Consider the following 16,127-nt stretch of genomic DNA (forward strand, 5'->3'; position numbering starts at 1 on the left):
TATTATTACCTTTACTTCTCTGCTCCCTTCCAACTATCTTGCAATATTTTCAATCCAATTGTATTTGGTTTTATATCTTTAACTTTATTTCTCAGTACAATTTCCCTTTGACAAGCTTCTTCTAACTTCAATACCCACTTTTTTAAATGCTTTTCCATTTCGTCCAAATGCTCTTTTATTTCTTGCATATCTAACCACGTCCTATTATACACTTCCACTATTTCACTAACTTCCTCGAATGAATGGAAATCCATATGACTATAAGTAACAGAACACAATAAATATAAAACGTCCAGCAATGTTAAAAGTTAGGTCACCAGAAAGACCCTTTCCTCTTGTTGTTTCTATTTCAGTGAAAACGAAACTTAAACTTCAAGACGCCCGCGTCTTTTACGTTTATATGGATTATTCATGACGGTTCAATTTTGATTTTATAAATGGGCACGTATAGTAGGGAGCTGGATCGAGAGTGTGGGGGATAAAAAAAAATTAATCTAGGTTAAAAAATTATTAGAAATAAATACCGATTCAATATACGAACGAAACTTAATTATTAATTTAATTAAACTCATTTATAAATTTTATAAATTAACTTGAAATATCGTAAAGCCAATAAATATAATATAAATTTCGTACAAATCACCCATTTTAGGGATAAAAATGAAACGATTCCAAATACGTACAAAACTCAATTTTCATAAATAGACAATAGTTTTGAAATTAAGTTGGCTTATTTTAAAAATTAGAATAATTTAGGAAATTCTGTTAAAAATTAGTACAATTGGGGAAAATTGGTTAAAAGTTGGTATAATTTGGAGACTTGTTAATGTTAAAAATATAGAATTAATTAGGATATACTTTTAAAATTGAAGAGATAGAAAGGCAATTACGAACGAGATGATGATTTAAAAAAAATTAGATTTTTCAATGAACTGTAAAACGCTTCTATAGATGGCAGCCTTGTCTCAAAAATTTATTTTCCTTAAAAGGTGTTATACATTCGATAAGCAGTGACGAGAATTCCCGTCAATAAGAGTAATATTTTATCAGTATATCCCAAATTTTTCTCAGTTTTCATCAACATACCAAGAAACAAGATCCCCAATTCGGAAAACTACGCGGAAAACGCGCTGGTGTGTCGAAAAACGTGCTCATTCGCGGAAAAACTACGGAAATATACGCGGTAAACGCACTCGTATGCGGGAAAATTCCCGGAAAACCTCCCCACTACCCAAAGAATTGCTTTATTGGAATAACAATCTCAATAACAGAGCTCACATGAAAGTTATTAGTTTCAAAATGATATTTACAAATCTTATCCACACAAATTTAATTTAATTTTAATTTTAGTGTTTTATAGTATCTTTCTGACTATATTTGTGTATAAGAATTATATTTTACCGTATTTAAATAGTAATAAAAGCGAATTGAAAGTTTGAAGAAAATATGAATTTAGTTCGTAAATAAAATCCTTTTATAGTACTTTGAAGGACTCTTAATACGTTTTCAACTTGTATAAAATTAAAAACCTTAATCTAAGATACCCTTCAAAGTTAAATTCCTTTAGAGTTTATCAGTAAAACCACTTACTTTAAGTATTTTTTCAATCCTTTTACCTATATTTACATATTGGAATTGTTACAAAAGGTTCTTTTAAACGTAACTTAGTACACTAATTAAGTATTTTTAATTTACCGTAATTAAAATATAGGTAAGTGGTTTTTATCTTATTTTATACCTACGGAAGCGATAAATAAATTAAAGCAATACATTTTTGGTGTTTGGAGATGGGTGGAAAAAAAATAATGATCTTCGTTTTTCCAACTGCTTTTCTGATGTACCCAAAAATGGACCAAATTAGACCAAAAGTACCCTTAAAACGACCAAAGTCACCATTTTCGGCCCTATGTACCCCATTTCGGACCAAAAGTACCCCAAACTGGACCTATTAGCTTTATTGTAATGTTAAACTCCCATGGAGATTCCCCTAAAAAGAAAAAAAACTTGCGGTCCAATTTTGGGTACATGAATTATTTCGGAGAGGGAATCCATGTTTTAAATTCAAATTAACCGCGCGCCCTCGCAATCCACGCCTCCCAGGTATTCCGCGCACGCGCGCGCTATCTTCCTGCCTAGGTTATCAAGTATCATACAACTTACATAATTTCCACTTATTTCGTACGATAAAACGCGATCGAGATATTCGTTTTAAGAAATACTCGTGAGATTGGTTCAAGTGCCAAGCATATTTAAGTACCACTTACGTGATAATGTTATTAAAATGAAGTTTAAAAATATTTCCATTCTACTTTAACAACGAATATTCCATGACGTCAAAACACTCTTAAATTCAAATTAACCGCGTCCCCCGGGGTAATCTGCGCACGCGTCGCCTAGGTTATCAATTTTTACATCATTTCAACTTATTCCGTACGATAAAACTTGATAAGATATACGTTCAAGTATCTTTCGAGATAAGCGTAGATAAATGAACAAGTTGGCCTGGACACAATATGTTGATATACGAAAAAAAAAACGTCGCGAGAAATATCATAAATACATTGACTTTTCGACGATTTTACCCCCATTTCACCCTTAAATCCCGGATCCCGACGATCCCGACGATCCCGATCCCGGGATCGATGTCTCGCCCTTACTTTCCTTCTACTACAAAATATGAATGTAATGTAATTTATACGCGACGTATTAATATTATAAAATATAATATTTACCCTTTTATACTATTAATTATATATAAATTAGAAACAACCAAATTATTTACAAAACACTACGTACTTATAAAAATAATGTATTTAATAACTAATTAAAATATTGTTACCAATAAAAATGTTTCGTGTTCTGTTCAAGAGATGGCTCTCTAAACCTAAAATCAAGATCTAAGATATTTTGTGAAATGTCCGGACCTCTCGGTTGGTTGCCAATTTAAAAAAAAAATTAAACAAATAAATGGTAATAGAATTTTTCTATGAAAAACTAAACACATCCAATAATAATTCGTGTTGTAAGCAACTGGTTTCCCCTTAAGCCATAATACAAGATGTAATTCAGAAAATAAAAAATTATGTACTTTTTATAGCATACTTTAAATTGGAATATACAAATTTTGGCGCCGGTTCGTGTATCTATGAGAGTTCAAGAGCCAACAATATACTTAAAATAAAATAACATCACGCGAAAAGGAGCAAATCGTAGCCCAAAAAAAGAAAACTGATACCATAAGTTAATAATATTTTTCGCATAAGTATATCAGTTCCATAGCTGCCTAGTGTAAACATTTTACAAAAAGTAGTTTTTACAATGACCACTCATTTTTGGTCGACTTAGGACAAAGTTATTAGGCTGAAAGCACGCTCTTTGCCTCGTCGTCATAGTGAGCGCGCGCATAGAGTCGTAGGTTAAAGTCGTATATTTTTTTACTACAGGGCATATCTTTTTGAAACTAAGGTAAAATCTACGTCAGTCTACAAATAGCTAAGCTATCAGTAATTATTTCAATCAACTAATACACTTATGTAATAGTTATAGACTCATGGTAATACTAATAGGAATATTAGTCTTAGCCAACCAACGACTGGCTTTAATATAAGTTCATAATAATAGCAAATATTTGTTTGAATAATTCCATTTCAGTTACGCATATTTTTATATTGACCGGATATTTTCAAAATCCAGTAAATAGAAACGCTTTACTAAATTTCCGAAAATAAATCATTTCTATTAAATAAAAAATAGGGATCTATATTTAATCAAATAATTGAATTAATTAATTGAATTGATATTATCAAAAACCGATTGAGGCTATATATTTGTTTTTCTATAGACAAAATATCATACGTTAAATAAACAAGGAGATTTGTATTCGAAAAAGTTTAATTTATTGGCACTAGTGCAATTTACTTATCAAGCAGGTTTTGTTTGGCTTTAGATATTAGCGATTAGCTTCAATTCCACGCGTTGTCTAGCGCGGACCAACTTATCAATTTTATTGTTTGCAGCCTTTGCAAGCCCAAATTACCCCGGCGCTGATGGGCTAGAGCGGGGAAACACGCCCCTTGTACCCCGGATGAGAGGGGAGGGGTGGAACTCTTTTGGGGTATCAGCCATGATCGGGGGGGGGGGGGGGGGATATTTCGCAGCTTTACCGTCCGGAGTATAAATAGCTGGGAACTCACCACTGCATTAATCATAGTTCCTTCGTATCCCATCGAAAAAGATTTCACTTGCTCTCTCTTCGTTACGATGAAGACGAAGATGCTATTGCCGTTTAGTCTCAGCGCCTTGCTCTGTTATGGTAAGTTTAGAAATTATTTATTTTGACTTTGAATCCATTCCGAGTAGGCGGTTATGTTAGCTTAGCTAGTCTCGAACTATGTTTTCGACCGTAACTTCGCTCGTGTTTAGTTCGGCGTTTCACTTTGACGCTAACCGTTTTTCATGGCAGTGTTGTCGGCTCCCAGCTTGAAGCCAGCCCCGTAAAAATGTCCACGCTCCAAGGGCATGTATGCCGACCCCGAGTCCTGCCGGCGCTTCTACATGTGTGCCGAGAACTACCCGTACTCGCAAGCCTGTCCTCCGGGGCTCTACTTCGACGACGTCAAGAAACACTGCATGCACAAGTCTAAGGACCTGACTTGCGGACCCGTGCCCCTTCGTAAGTACATTTTCTAGCGTTTTGCGACTTTTTACCCTAACGATTCTTTACTATTACTTGTTCATTGTTTAAATCCATTTTATATAAGATATGTTTCCCTGTAAAATTGTCAAAATCGTGAAAATATATTGTTTCCTATCTTTAAATGGAACTTTTAATTCAATTTCAATACTAGTTGTATTTTCTTCTTTAATTCCCAAATATATAACTTAATGTTTTCCTCAATTGCTTCTCAATAGCTCCAATCGTAACCGTCGACCCTCTGCGGGCCGCCCGTTGCGACGAGACCCAGTGTTCCCTGCCCAAATGCCACTGCAGCCGGGACGGCACCAAGATCCCCGGTCGCGTGTCCCCTAACGACGTCCCCATGATGGTCACCATCTCCTTCGATGGCGCCCTCAATTACCAGAACATCGAGTACTACCAGAACGTCCTCAATATCACCAAGAAGAATCCCAACGGATGTCCGGCTAGTTTCACCTTCTTCGTCTCCCACAGCTACTCCAGCTACTACAACATTCAACAGATGGCCGCCGCTGGACACGAAATTGGACTCAACGGAATCTAGTAAGTTTTAAAATGATTCGTGTACTACTAATTGGTGTTTTAAAATAAAATTATTAGTAATTTTTTGCTTGCCCATATTTAATTGTCGTGTCCCTTTCTAGCTCCCGTGAACCCGAATCATGGTGGGAAACGGCTACCAAGGACGAGTTGAAGGAACAGTTCGAAGGACTTAGAACCATGCTGGTCAAATACGCCAACCTGATCAAGGAGAGCATCGTCGGAATGAGGTCGCCCTTTCTGAGGAACGGAGGCAACGAAATGGCCGCCATGATCAAAGACATGGGTCTCAAGTACTACTCTTCCCTGCCTGCCTCCCGCACTGTCGGCGTCTAGCCGTACACCTTCGACTACAGAATTCCTCACCGTTGCATCGGTGGAAGTGCCCGACCCGCTCTTTCGAAGGCGTCTGGGAATACCGTCTCAACATGCTCTTCTCCGAAGACGGTCTCGGAGGCAGCTGCGCCTTGGCCGACTAGTTCGTCTTCTAGCCGGACGAAGACATCATCTTCGACTTCTTGATGGAGAACTTCAACCGTCATTACAAGACCAATCGCGCTCCTCTGGGTCTCTATTTCCACTCCAATTGGTTCCAGACCGAGTCTAAAGTGGAAGCGCTCATGAGGTTCGTACGACAGGTCCAAGACACCCACAAGGACGTCTGGTTTGTTAGCGTTAAACGCGCTCTGGAGTGGACCCAGAACCCGAGTGCCAACACCGCCAGTCATCCCGCTTTCGCCTGCGTCGAGTGGCCACCCACTTCCTGCAACAACCCGAGAACCTGCATCCAGACCTTCGTGCAAGATGGCGTCGAGGAGACTAGGTACATGCAGACCTGCTCGTCGTGTCCCCGCACGTACCCTTGGCTGGGTAACCCAGAAGGCCTGCCATTGCCTGGAGAGGTCATTGACGAGGAAAGTGCTCCCCGCGAACTCGGCCAAAACGGGAAGACGGAGGAAGACGAAGAATACCAGGAATTCTTATCGAATTATTAATCGGAACTAGATTTTAACTTTTACGTTTGTTAAAAACTTCTTTAATTGGAACTCATAATTTGTACATACTTAAACATTAATAAAAAAACGTATTTTATCCAGTATGATTTTTCTTTATTCACCATTTTTAATCTTATACATGCTAGGTTGCGCGAACGTTTTTAAACTTAGAACCACGTGGGATAAATCTCCGCCGCGAGCCCTTAACACCGTAGCCAAGACTTATTCACAATTTTATCGCTTTAAAACTTAATATTAACACTTATCTTTGCAAAATGATTCATCAGAACCTAAAACTGGCTATTAAAAATAAGAGTTGTGTTTCTGAAGGTATTTCTTTTTCAAATTTGAGATTTAGACGCGTTTTGTGTGCATGGAATTTATCAGCTCGAGCGTGGCTGCTCTACCAAGTAAGATAATATTTTAGATGTCGAAATTTTGAAAAAAAGAGATGTCGCTTCTGCCCTATCGTCGTACGTTATTTTTCTTCTTGCATGGATAATGCCGTAAACATGGGGCTCTATGCTAGACCTTTACTTATGGGGACCTTATGATAGGCTCATGATATAATCAAAAATATATCAGGCACGCAAAATTATTTCTTAAAAAACGTTTTTAAGAATGTAATATAAATTCAATGTGGACCAAGCCCTACTAGTCCACCTTGTAGGATCGAAAATGCGACTTTCAAAGTTTCGTTCTTTAAACAACGAATTATTATAAATTTCAGAATAACGATTTATGGAAACAATTATGCCATTTTCAAGAATGTTACGTTTCGGCTATGGTCCTGAAATTGGCAATGGAACTCATTATAAATCTTTCGTTTTTTAATTTGGTAAACATAATTTGACGTTTAAAACGTGTTTGTGTAATATGACACAAAAATATAATTTCGTGCAACGTTTGAAATTAACTTGGATAATTTATGTTGTAGTTCCATATAACTCCCAACTTATTTTTAAGACGAGAGCTTTGTTTTCCCAAAGGAAAGTTTCGTGATCAATATATTTGTATTTTCGTACGAAGTCCCAAACAATATAGAACTTCGGTGGAAACTTTATTTATGAACTTCAGCAAGATAAGGATAAAACTTTAATTGTGTACCGCTCTATATTTTTGAAAACTATAGCGTAAAGAACGGAAAATATAAACGTACCAAATATATAATTAAACATTAATAAAACTAATCAAATAAGTTTTATTCCAGCTTATATCCCGCGAAATATCGCGTGACTTACATCGTTTACATGAAAACCGCGGACGATTAATATTTGTCAAACAACAATTACGACCGTATCGCGCGAGTTTGTAAAGAAACATCAATTTTATAAATTATATTTAGAAAACGCACATTTCAGGGTTTCATATTAGTATCAAGGATTCGAATTTAAGAAAAGGACACTATTGCCAATCAACAGCGTATTCACTAACAATGTAAGTGATAGGTGACATAAATTATATTTTAATATTGTTATACATTTAAAACTACATTGAGCCAACGTAATACGCTATTCAGACGAGGCTAATAAAACTGGGTTCAGTATAAACCAAAGTTAAATTTTTATAGCACATTTCAGTATAGCTAAATAAGCTCTGGTTTCAAAAACGGGATCTAAACCCGGGTATATAAGCCTCGTCTGTAAAGGGTATAACAGGGTAAAATAGTGAAGTAGAGTTCTTTGAACTATCCGGATGTTTTAAAATGATTTTTTCTTTCGGACTAAAGCAGCAAATTCGCTATGAGTGGTATTTGAAATTTCTAAGAGGCCCAAAATATTGAGAAAGAGCTTAACTTAAAGGGAATATAACCTCAGGTACTTGGTGTGGAACACCAACGCTTGCAGCTCTGACCGCTCTTGCCTTTCGCTTTAAAAATGTTTGGCGCCACTGTACAGCGAAATTTGAAAAATTGAAGGGGTCTTCCATAAAGATTGCTTTGCAGGTTATATTCCCTTTAAAAAGATATTTTTAATTAATTATAATTATAAAAATTATTTATTTAAAATATTTCGATTACAAATGTGTAAATTTAAAATATTTATTATTTTTGATAAACATTTTGGTTGACTTTGGTAAAAGGTTTGGTTGTTTTTGGTAAACAGTTTGGTTGATTTATTTAAACAGTTTGGTTGACTTTGGTAAACAGTTTGGTTGTTTTTGGTAAACAGTTTGGTTGACTTTGGTAAAGAGTTTGGTTGATTTAGGTAAACAGGTTGGTTGACTTTGGTAAACAGTTTGGTTGATTTTGGTAAACAGTTTGGATGATTTAGGTAAACAGTTTGGTTGATTTAGGTAAACAGTTTGGTTGATTTAGGTAAGCAATTTTTAGAATCCGAATAAATTAATAAACCACTATATATAAAAAATGATTTTGTGGGGTCAACAATAGACTCGTTTAATTTTCTACAAAACAAATAGATAGCAACAAACCAATAATCGAAATTAAAATTAATTTAAAATAAAAAAACAGTTAATGTACAATAAAATGTTGGCTTTCTTCAGAATTTGTTTTCTTTTCAGTTAACTATTATTGGCGCTGAAATTTTAAAAGTTTACATTGCGCAAATTAAACATACCATAAACACCGAATCAACATATTTCAATCAGTTTCACACGGTGGCATACACAAATGGATTTAACTCTGCAATATATCCTTAGATTGATTTTTGTAGATATTTGTTTGACCCTCTTAAGCTAGAATTTAAGCTAGATCTCTTATACTACTCTATGGCTAAGTAAACAAAATCCCTCGCAAAATCTTTAAGATTAAGGGAAGGTTCCGGAACTTTAACCTAGCCTTTACAACTAGAAGATAAAACAATAACAATAATTGTAAAGGGGGCATACTTACCCTATTGACCCTAAACGAGGTGCATAGGAATAGGATTTGAGTGTTATAACCCCTATTAAGATCTAGCTTTGACTTAAAGGGGGATTATCTCGAAACGTTTTCAGTCTGACCACAGATTCTTGTACGCAATGACAATGTGAGTATTATTTTATTTTAGGATTCAGTTTTATGGATTGGAAACTTCATAACAAAGTATTGATACTGTTAAAATAAATAAATTGCAAATTTTTAATCGAATTTTTAAAATAAATTATTGAAAAATTATCTACTTTCAGGGTATTGAAATCTACGCGTACACGAGTAGGTAGTCACTCCAAAAATCTGTGTACACTTAATTTCTGATTTTAGAAAATGAATCGTTTATTTCCACTAATTCCAGTCATTTCTCACAATTCATCGTTGATTTAAAGAGATTTTCTTACGTACCATTTGTACACCTGATTACTAAAGTTACTGCCCCTAGCCTTTCTTAGCCTTAACGAGTTGAAATCAGAAAATAATGGCCTAACATAAACCAAGTTGTCCTAACTTAGTTTATTTTTAAAGGGGGTGCTTTCTACTCAAGCTAGAAACGGAACCAAAGGACCATCTACGATTTGCACGATATTCAAGTCGTTAAAATGAACGATACGGAACCCGACCACCATTTTAAAATCGGAGTGAGTGTAATAAATCTTTTTTTAATATAGACGGAATAAGTTAAAAAATGTTTCATTTGGTATATATTCCGCTTCATCTTTTCAGCTCGATTCCTTTGATTGGGATCGCATTATGAGAAATGATATTAGTCTCGTTGACGAATCTGGTGATATAATGCGATACTTGTTTCGATATCTACGGAATATAACGTAAATGAAATAACTTGTTTATATGTCGTTTATGTTATTAAAGTTATTATTTACCTAGTTAGCAATTCCACCATTTATGGTTTTTTTTCTGATAATGTTACGGGTTTTCTCTAAATTTTCTGCAATATGGACAAGCCAAATAAATATAGGCTATCAAATACTTAACTAATTGTTGACTAAATTTCTACTAAAATAAAAAAACAATATCTCGGACATTCATTTAGCGACCATAAAATCCGAAATATTTTTAATTAGCAGCGAAAAACCGAGATTTAAAAATTTATAACAGTATAAAAATATCCGACTTTTATTAAAACCCGATACGAGTTATATCAGAAGATAAATAGAAACGTACTTCCCCCTATTTTCTTCTGGTTATATGCTATAATGAGAAAGTAATTTCACATGTAAGCCCAGTTATATCGCGTTGAGATCGTATAAAAACACTTTTAAAATGTTGTCTGGAACACGTTTCAGGTTCGAATGTGGGACACTTTAAATGTTCGTTGTAGAACAAAATTCAGGAATATTTGACACGTTAAATCAAGAACTAATTAATGTAATAAGAACATTGAGGGATAGCCTATACTACCATCGTCGCCTACTTTATAGAGAAACTTCGTCTGCTTTTATTTCCAACACGAGCGCGTGACCTCCCGAAACAATTAAAAATAGCGCCCCCTCTCTTTTTAGATAAAATAAATAATTAATGTATTTTTTGTTTAAATGGGACACGTTGGAGAAATTAGCATATACGCATAGTTTAGTGGAATCGATCATTAAAAATACCATTCGAAGATTGTGGATTTGAAGATTTGGGTACCTGTTTATTCATAAACAATAGTAAAAGAAAAGGCATTTTTATTTCCAAAACCAAGGCCTAACGTGTCATCTGATAATTCTCGAGATAAATAACTATCAAATTAGTTTCGTTTTAGATAAAAACTTGCTTAAATATCATATAGTAAATTAAATTGCTCGAAAATTTGAAGAAAGGCATTCTTCAACGTGTAAGAGTAGATTCACCAAACCACCCGGTTTTATTTTCTATCAAAAATGGGTACAGTTTTTTCGAAACATGGCTAGATAAGTAATAATCAGCTAGGCTAATACCCAAGGCACCATCCTAGGCCTAAGTCATCGAGCGATTTTTAAAGCCTTTAATTCAGGTGGCCGGGTTACAATGCGTAGGAGGGTGGTGGCAAGCCCTGCAAGCCACGCGAGCCAACAGCCCCCTACACTAACTATTACCGTTAACCTCAACGGTATTGGATGATGTATTGGATTCATTTCCGAACTTCAGAACAACTTCACCCCAAAAAAGCCTTTATTTCATGGCAAACCTGGGACCTACTTTGAATTACATATGGTATTTAGTTTCAAGGTGTTCATGTGTAACCTACAAAGTTGTGGAAACTGTGGTTCATTTAAATGAAAGGAATATTTTTCAGCATTGAAAGTTACTTTATACTCGTTTTAAATTTAATTTCCTAATTACTTGAATAAAACCAGCTCCCAATCAAGTACTCGATCACCCGACTCGTTAAAAATATTACTCGAGGTTTTTTTAGTTACTCGACTCGAATAAGTGAAAGTTTCCCCTTAATCAAGTACTCGACTCGACTTCAATATTACTCGACTCGAATAATCGATGAAAAAAAATTGGTAGTTGATACCCGACTCGATTGCCTAAAACCACTACTCACACAGCCCTACCATAAGTCTATCTTAAGGGCCCCATGAGTATGAAACAAAGGAAATTTATTTGCATAGAAACTGACCCAAATAAAGGGTTTAGGTACCGAAATCTCGTCGGCCTCTCAAGGTACCACGAAACGATAGTGAGTCGATATACTCATTGCGCATGCCCCACAGCCTAAAGTCTAAGGAAATAATTTTAAAAATGGCGGCGGAGAATGAAGCTGGGCGGTATTTAGGTAAATTAAAAGTATATTTAAACGAAAAGGAAGGCAAAGAAGTGCAGCTAAACCATACAAAATTAGTAAAAAACAAAATTCACGAGAAGTATTTAGTATTATTGTTAGACTATCTTCTAATCGCTATCAAAGATATTCAATCGCAAATTAAGACTAGTCATTTAAAATCTCATGTAGAGCTAGAGCTTGGATTAATTAACGTATAGGGATATTCCGGTTTAACAAAAACCTGGAAACCTATGCTAATGGCGCTCTAGCGGCGAGAAAATGCCAAGCTATATCAGCACAAGCGTGAAAAACGGGGCACAAATATATTCAGAAAGTAGGGACGCAAGGCGTTTATTTTTCGAGCTAGTTTTGACATCCAATTTGAAAGTAGATATATTAACGGGTGGCGTAAATTACGTAGAAAAAAGTGTGCCTGTTTTTCGCGCATGCCCAGACATTGTTACGCCTATCTTTGCCGATAGAGCGCCATTAGCACAGGGTTTTCCGCCAGCGAGGGCAATTTCTTCGAGACCGGAATATCCAAGTGTAGTGAACCCCCAGCTCCATTTCAGGATTTGCTACAATAATAGTTTTAAGTTTAACAGCGTAAATATACTCACAGTTTTAGGTTTAGATTTTTGCTCATCATTATTGTCTGCCTTGTTATAAATAATAAAGCACTGGGTTGAAGCATCATTTTTGAAAACAGAAGACATTTTTTGTGTATTTTTATTAAACGTGATAGCGCACTTAGGGCAAGGCTTAAAGGGGAATGGCCAAGCTCTTCCAAATATCGCCATATATGCATATCCGAAGATCAACAAGACGTTCAATATACACGTACCTTATTTTGTCTTGAAAAAATAGTTTTTGGACTAAAAAGTTGAAACGCAAAATAACGCCAAATATTTGGGTTTGAATTTTCGCCGCCATCTTAAGGTGTATCGCCAGCGCCAGCAGCACCTTAGTGAGCGGTTTCCGAACTATCCTAACTTTTAAAATCGCGCAATTTAGGCTTAGGTCTCGTATAACTGGAAAGCGCTGCCTGTGCAAAACAAATCTTTCGCGTCTTCAGTAGTGCGCGCTTTTGTGTTGTTTTTCTATCTCACCGATTTCTGACCAGGTGTCACAGCGGACACGTGCTTTTAAATTTCCCGAAATTTCTTTATTTTATTAAAAATTAATCACTTAATATTTTTGTATGCGGATTTCGCCATACATTTTAGTTTTTAACGGGCTATAGGGCAATCTAACTGGTTAAAGCTTGACCGTTCCCCTTTAATGGGAGTTTCCAAATTAAAGAAACCAAATTGGTTTTCTTCTTGTAATTTATCTGTATCCCCCAGGTAGAGATGACAATGAGTAGTTTTACTTTCCTTTTCTTTACTAATCACAGGACCTTTATTAAAATTTGGAGACATTTTAATAAATTTACTCAAAAAGTAAGGAGCAGCTTTCACTAGACAGCCGCTTTTAATTGAGAGCTGAAACTTTCAAGGCAACTTCCGGTAAAAACAAGTGACCTCCCGGAGTTCTTTTTTGAATTTAAAATTCTCCATACTAGTACCGTGCCGGTAATATGGGACCTTATGGCGGAATCATACTTATGGGGCACTTATGATAGACCTATGTTTATACGTTTATTAATATAAATGGTATTAAGTAGTTTAATACCTTAAAGTTGTTTACAAAATTTAGAGCATTTTTAAATTTAATTTATCAATAAAATTAAAGATGTCATTGTCTCTATCAATTTATGTAATTCATGTAATCGTAGGAAATATATACTTTTATGTATATGATACGCCAACTAGAAATAAAACGGACCTCAGTTGAAATTTAACTGTTCTGTTTCTTTTGTAATTCATGTATTATATGATATTTAATCAATATTATAGACAGTTTGAATCAGAAATACGCGGGTTTATGCAGTTAGCCCGACCACGTTTCGGAGTCGGTTAACCATCACTTTTATAGTCGGTATAGAGTCGCGTTTTGAATTTGGGCCGACTGTCGTTAAAGAGTCGCGTTTTGAATTTGGGCCGACTGTCGGTAAAGAGTCGCGTTTTGAATTTGGGCCGACTGTCGGTAAAGAGTCGCGTTTTGAATTTGGACCGACTGTCGTTAAAGAGTCGCGTTTTGAATTTGGGCCGACTGTCGTTAAAGAGTCGCGTTTTGAATTTGGGCCGACTGTCGGTAAAGAGTCGCGTTTTGAATTTGGGCCGACTGTCGGTAAAGAGTCGCGTTTGAATTTGGGCCGACTGTGGCCCGACGACATTTTCTAGTATGAAACAGGAACAATTTTAGACGGCAGACAGTGGACCTTTAAAGCTCCACAGACCCTAACTCTTCAAGGATATTTCGACTGTAAAACCAAAGGTCAACCGGTATGGCCATTTGAGGGCTTTGGCCGACTCCAATGTGTTAAAGGGGCCCCGGCATGCATCATTCCTGAGAGGATTGACTGTAGTGCGATAGAAAGGTTTTCGGACAGTTTAAAGATTCAACGTGGGGAAAATTTTCAGTGGCTACTTATTATATGCCACGATAAATGCTATAATTAAAATAGATGTGCAAAGTGAAAAGTTCACTAAAGATGACTATAGAGGGTGAAAAATCAGTGTTGCAGATTATAAGCTTAAACGAGTGAAAAGACTGTCTATTTTTAATTTATTTTTATTTTTCCCATGTTTGGGAATTGCATTAGGTTTGATTTGTGTTATTCGGTTAATTAAAGGGCTTGATGTTAGTTGATATTTGGTTTTATCAACGGTTGTTGATTTAAAGCTTTTGCTAGATTTAATATTTGAGGTAGATTATGCGGTTTTAATTTTGGTGATTAATTTAACATATTTGGAAGTTTTAATATTTAAGGTTCATTTGGTGGTAGTTACAATAGTTTTGGTTGAAACAGGTTTGGGAGCAATGTTTGGCTTTTGAGATTTTAATTTCTTTATGGCAGCTGCAGATCTTCGTATTTTTTTCACGTAATTCCTAGTTTGTTATGAAGAAGAAATCTTCCCTATGGAACTTTTTCTGAAAAGGATAAAAACATGAAATCTTTGAATCTTGCATTAATAATTTTTGAGATTAATAATTTTTTCAATTGATAAACAATAAACGTTTCCACGGCTTAGATCTTTGCAATTTTTAGAAATTCTTTTTCGAGTTCCTTGTCTGTTTTAATTGTGAAACAATCCACCTATAAATTTAAAATTGTCTATTAACGTAAGTTTAATCTACGACATAAGTTTCAAAAACATACGCTTGTAATTTCAGATCCAAATTATCTGAGATTATCTCTTTGTAATTTTGTAATTGTTCCTTAATCTTCTGATCTAACATTAACAAAAATGGTTCGAAATCCTTTTTAAGAAAGAAGAGGAAGCCTTTGTCCTTCAGCTGAAGACTATTGGGAATAATTTTATTTTCCGCTGCTGTCATAGATAGGAAATGGATCGATGAGTGATAAATAATTCCTAGCATCATTAAACTGATTAGATTTTCTTCGCCACAAGAGTTTTTAATAATAAGATAATTCTTTTTAATGAAGCGCCTCCTAGCTGTAGCAGGCGGGAATCCACAATTCAGTGATTTCTGTCTCACGTGACAAGATGTCATCCATGCTTTTTCGCATAGAGAAAAAAGCCCGCACAAAATGGCGGCCATAGCCGAAGCTACGAGGTGAAATTACTCTATAGTTATTACACTATTTTTTATTATTGGCTGATTAGTAGTGTTCAAGGGCTCTGACTTCTTTACGCTGATTATTAGATATAAGCGTGGAAAGATCTCCATTAGCGATTGTTATTATTAGTATTGTGAAAATATTCAATTTGTCCTAGAAATCCAAGTTAATTCTATGAGCTCTGGCTGCAAAATAATATGAAATATCCCAGAAATAATATTTACCTCTGATAATCCCCCGTTAGAAACCTGCATATAAGATAACCAAATTTATTTATGCATTGACCGCCTTTGAAAGGTTTCTAAGTCTATGATAACTGGATCATCATCATGTTCAACTTCGTGTAAAGAAACGCAAGTTTACATATCTTCCATAATCATTCCCCTCCATGTAGCTCTGAGATTAAAGTCGTTCTTTTCAGAATATTTTTTTCATTGTAAGCCTTCTCATACAGCGCAATACATTCGTTACGAACAATAGCATCGAAGAATGATATGTTCACAAGACTGACCCACCTAATATCACAGTTACTAAGCCTTAGTGTTTCACGCCATTGTAATAGGAAATCTTAGTAAACTTTT

The 16,127-nt window shown here is 35.4% G+C and overlaps 1 long non-coding RNA gene and 1 pseudogene across 2 annotated transcripts; both read left to right on the top strand.

The window, feature by feature from the left end:
* Positions 1–4,263: 4,263 nt before the first annotated feature.
* LOC149923743 (chitin deacetylase 1-like) lies at positions 4,264–6,231 on the top strand (annotated as a pseudogene). The gene is made up of 4 exons (XR_016477107.1): positions 4,264–4,312; positions 4,463–4,672; positions 4,912–5,239; positions 5,341–6,231. The product of XR_016477107.1 is annotated as a chitin deacetylase 1-like (transcript).
* A 2,710-nt stretch (positions 6,232–8,941) lies between these two features.
* Positions 8,942–9,919, top strand: LOC149923744 (uncharacterized). Its single transcript, XR_016477029.1, has 4 exons — positions 8,942–9,277; positions 9,361–9,385; positions 9,632–9,744; positions 9,830–9,919. It is a non-coding gene; the product is annotated as an uncharacterized LOC149923744 (long non-coding RNA).
* Positions 9,920–16,127: the final 6,208 nt, after the last annotated feature.

The sequence above is a fragment of the Leiobunum rupestre genome, chromosome 10 (assembly GCF_980474605.1).
Source record: "Leiobunum rupestre chromosome 10, qqLeiRupe1.1.hap1, whole genome shotgun sequence".
NCBI lineage: Eukaryota > Metazoa > Arthropoda > Arachnida > Opiliones > Sclerosomatidae > Leiobunum > Leiobunum rupestre.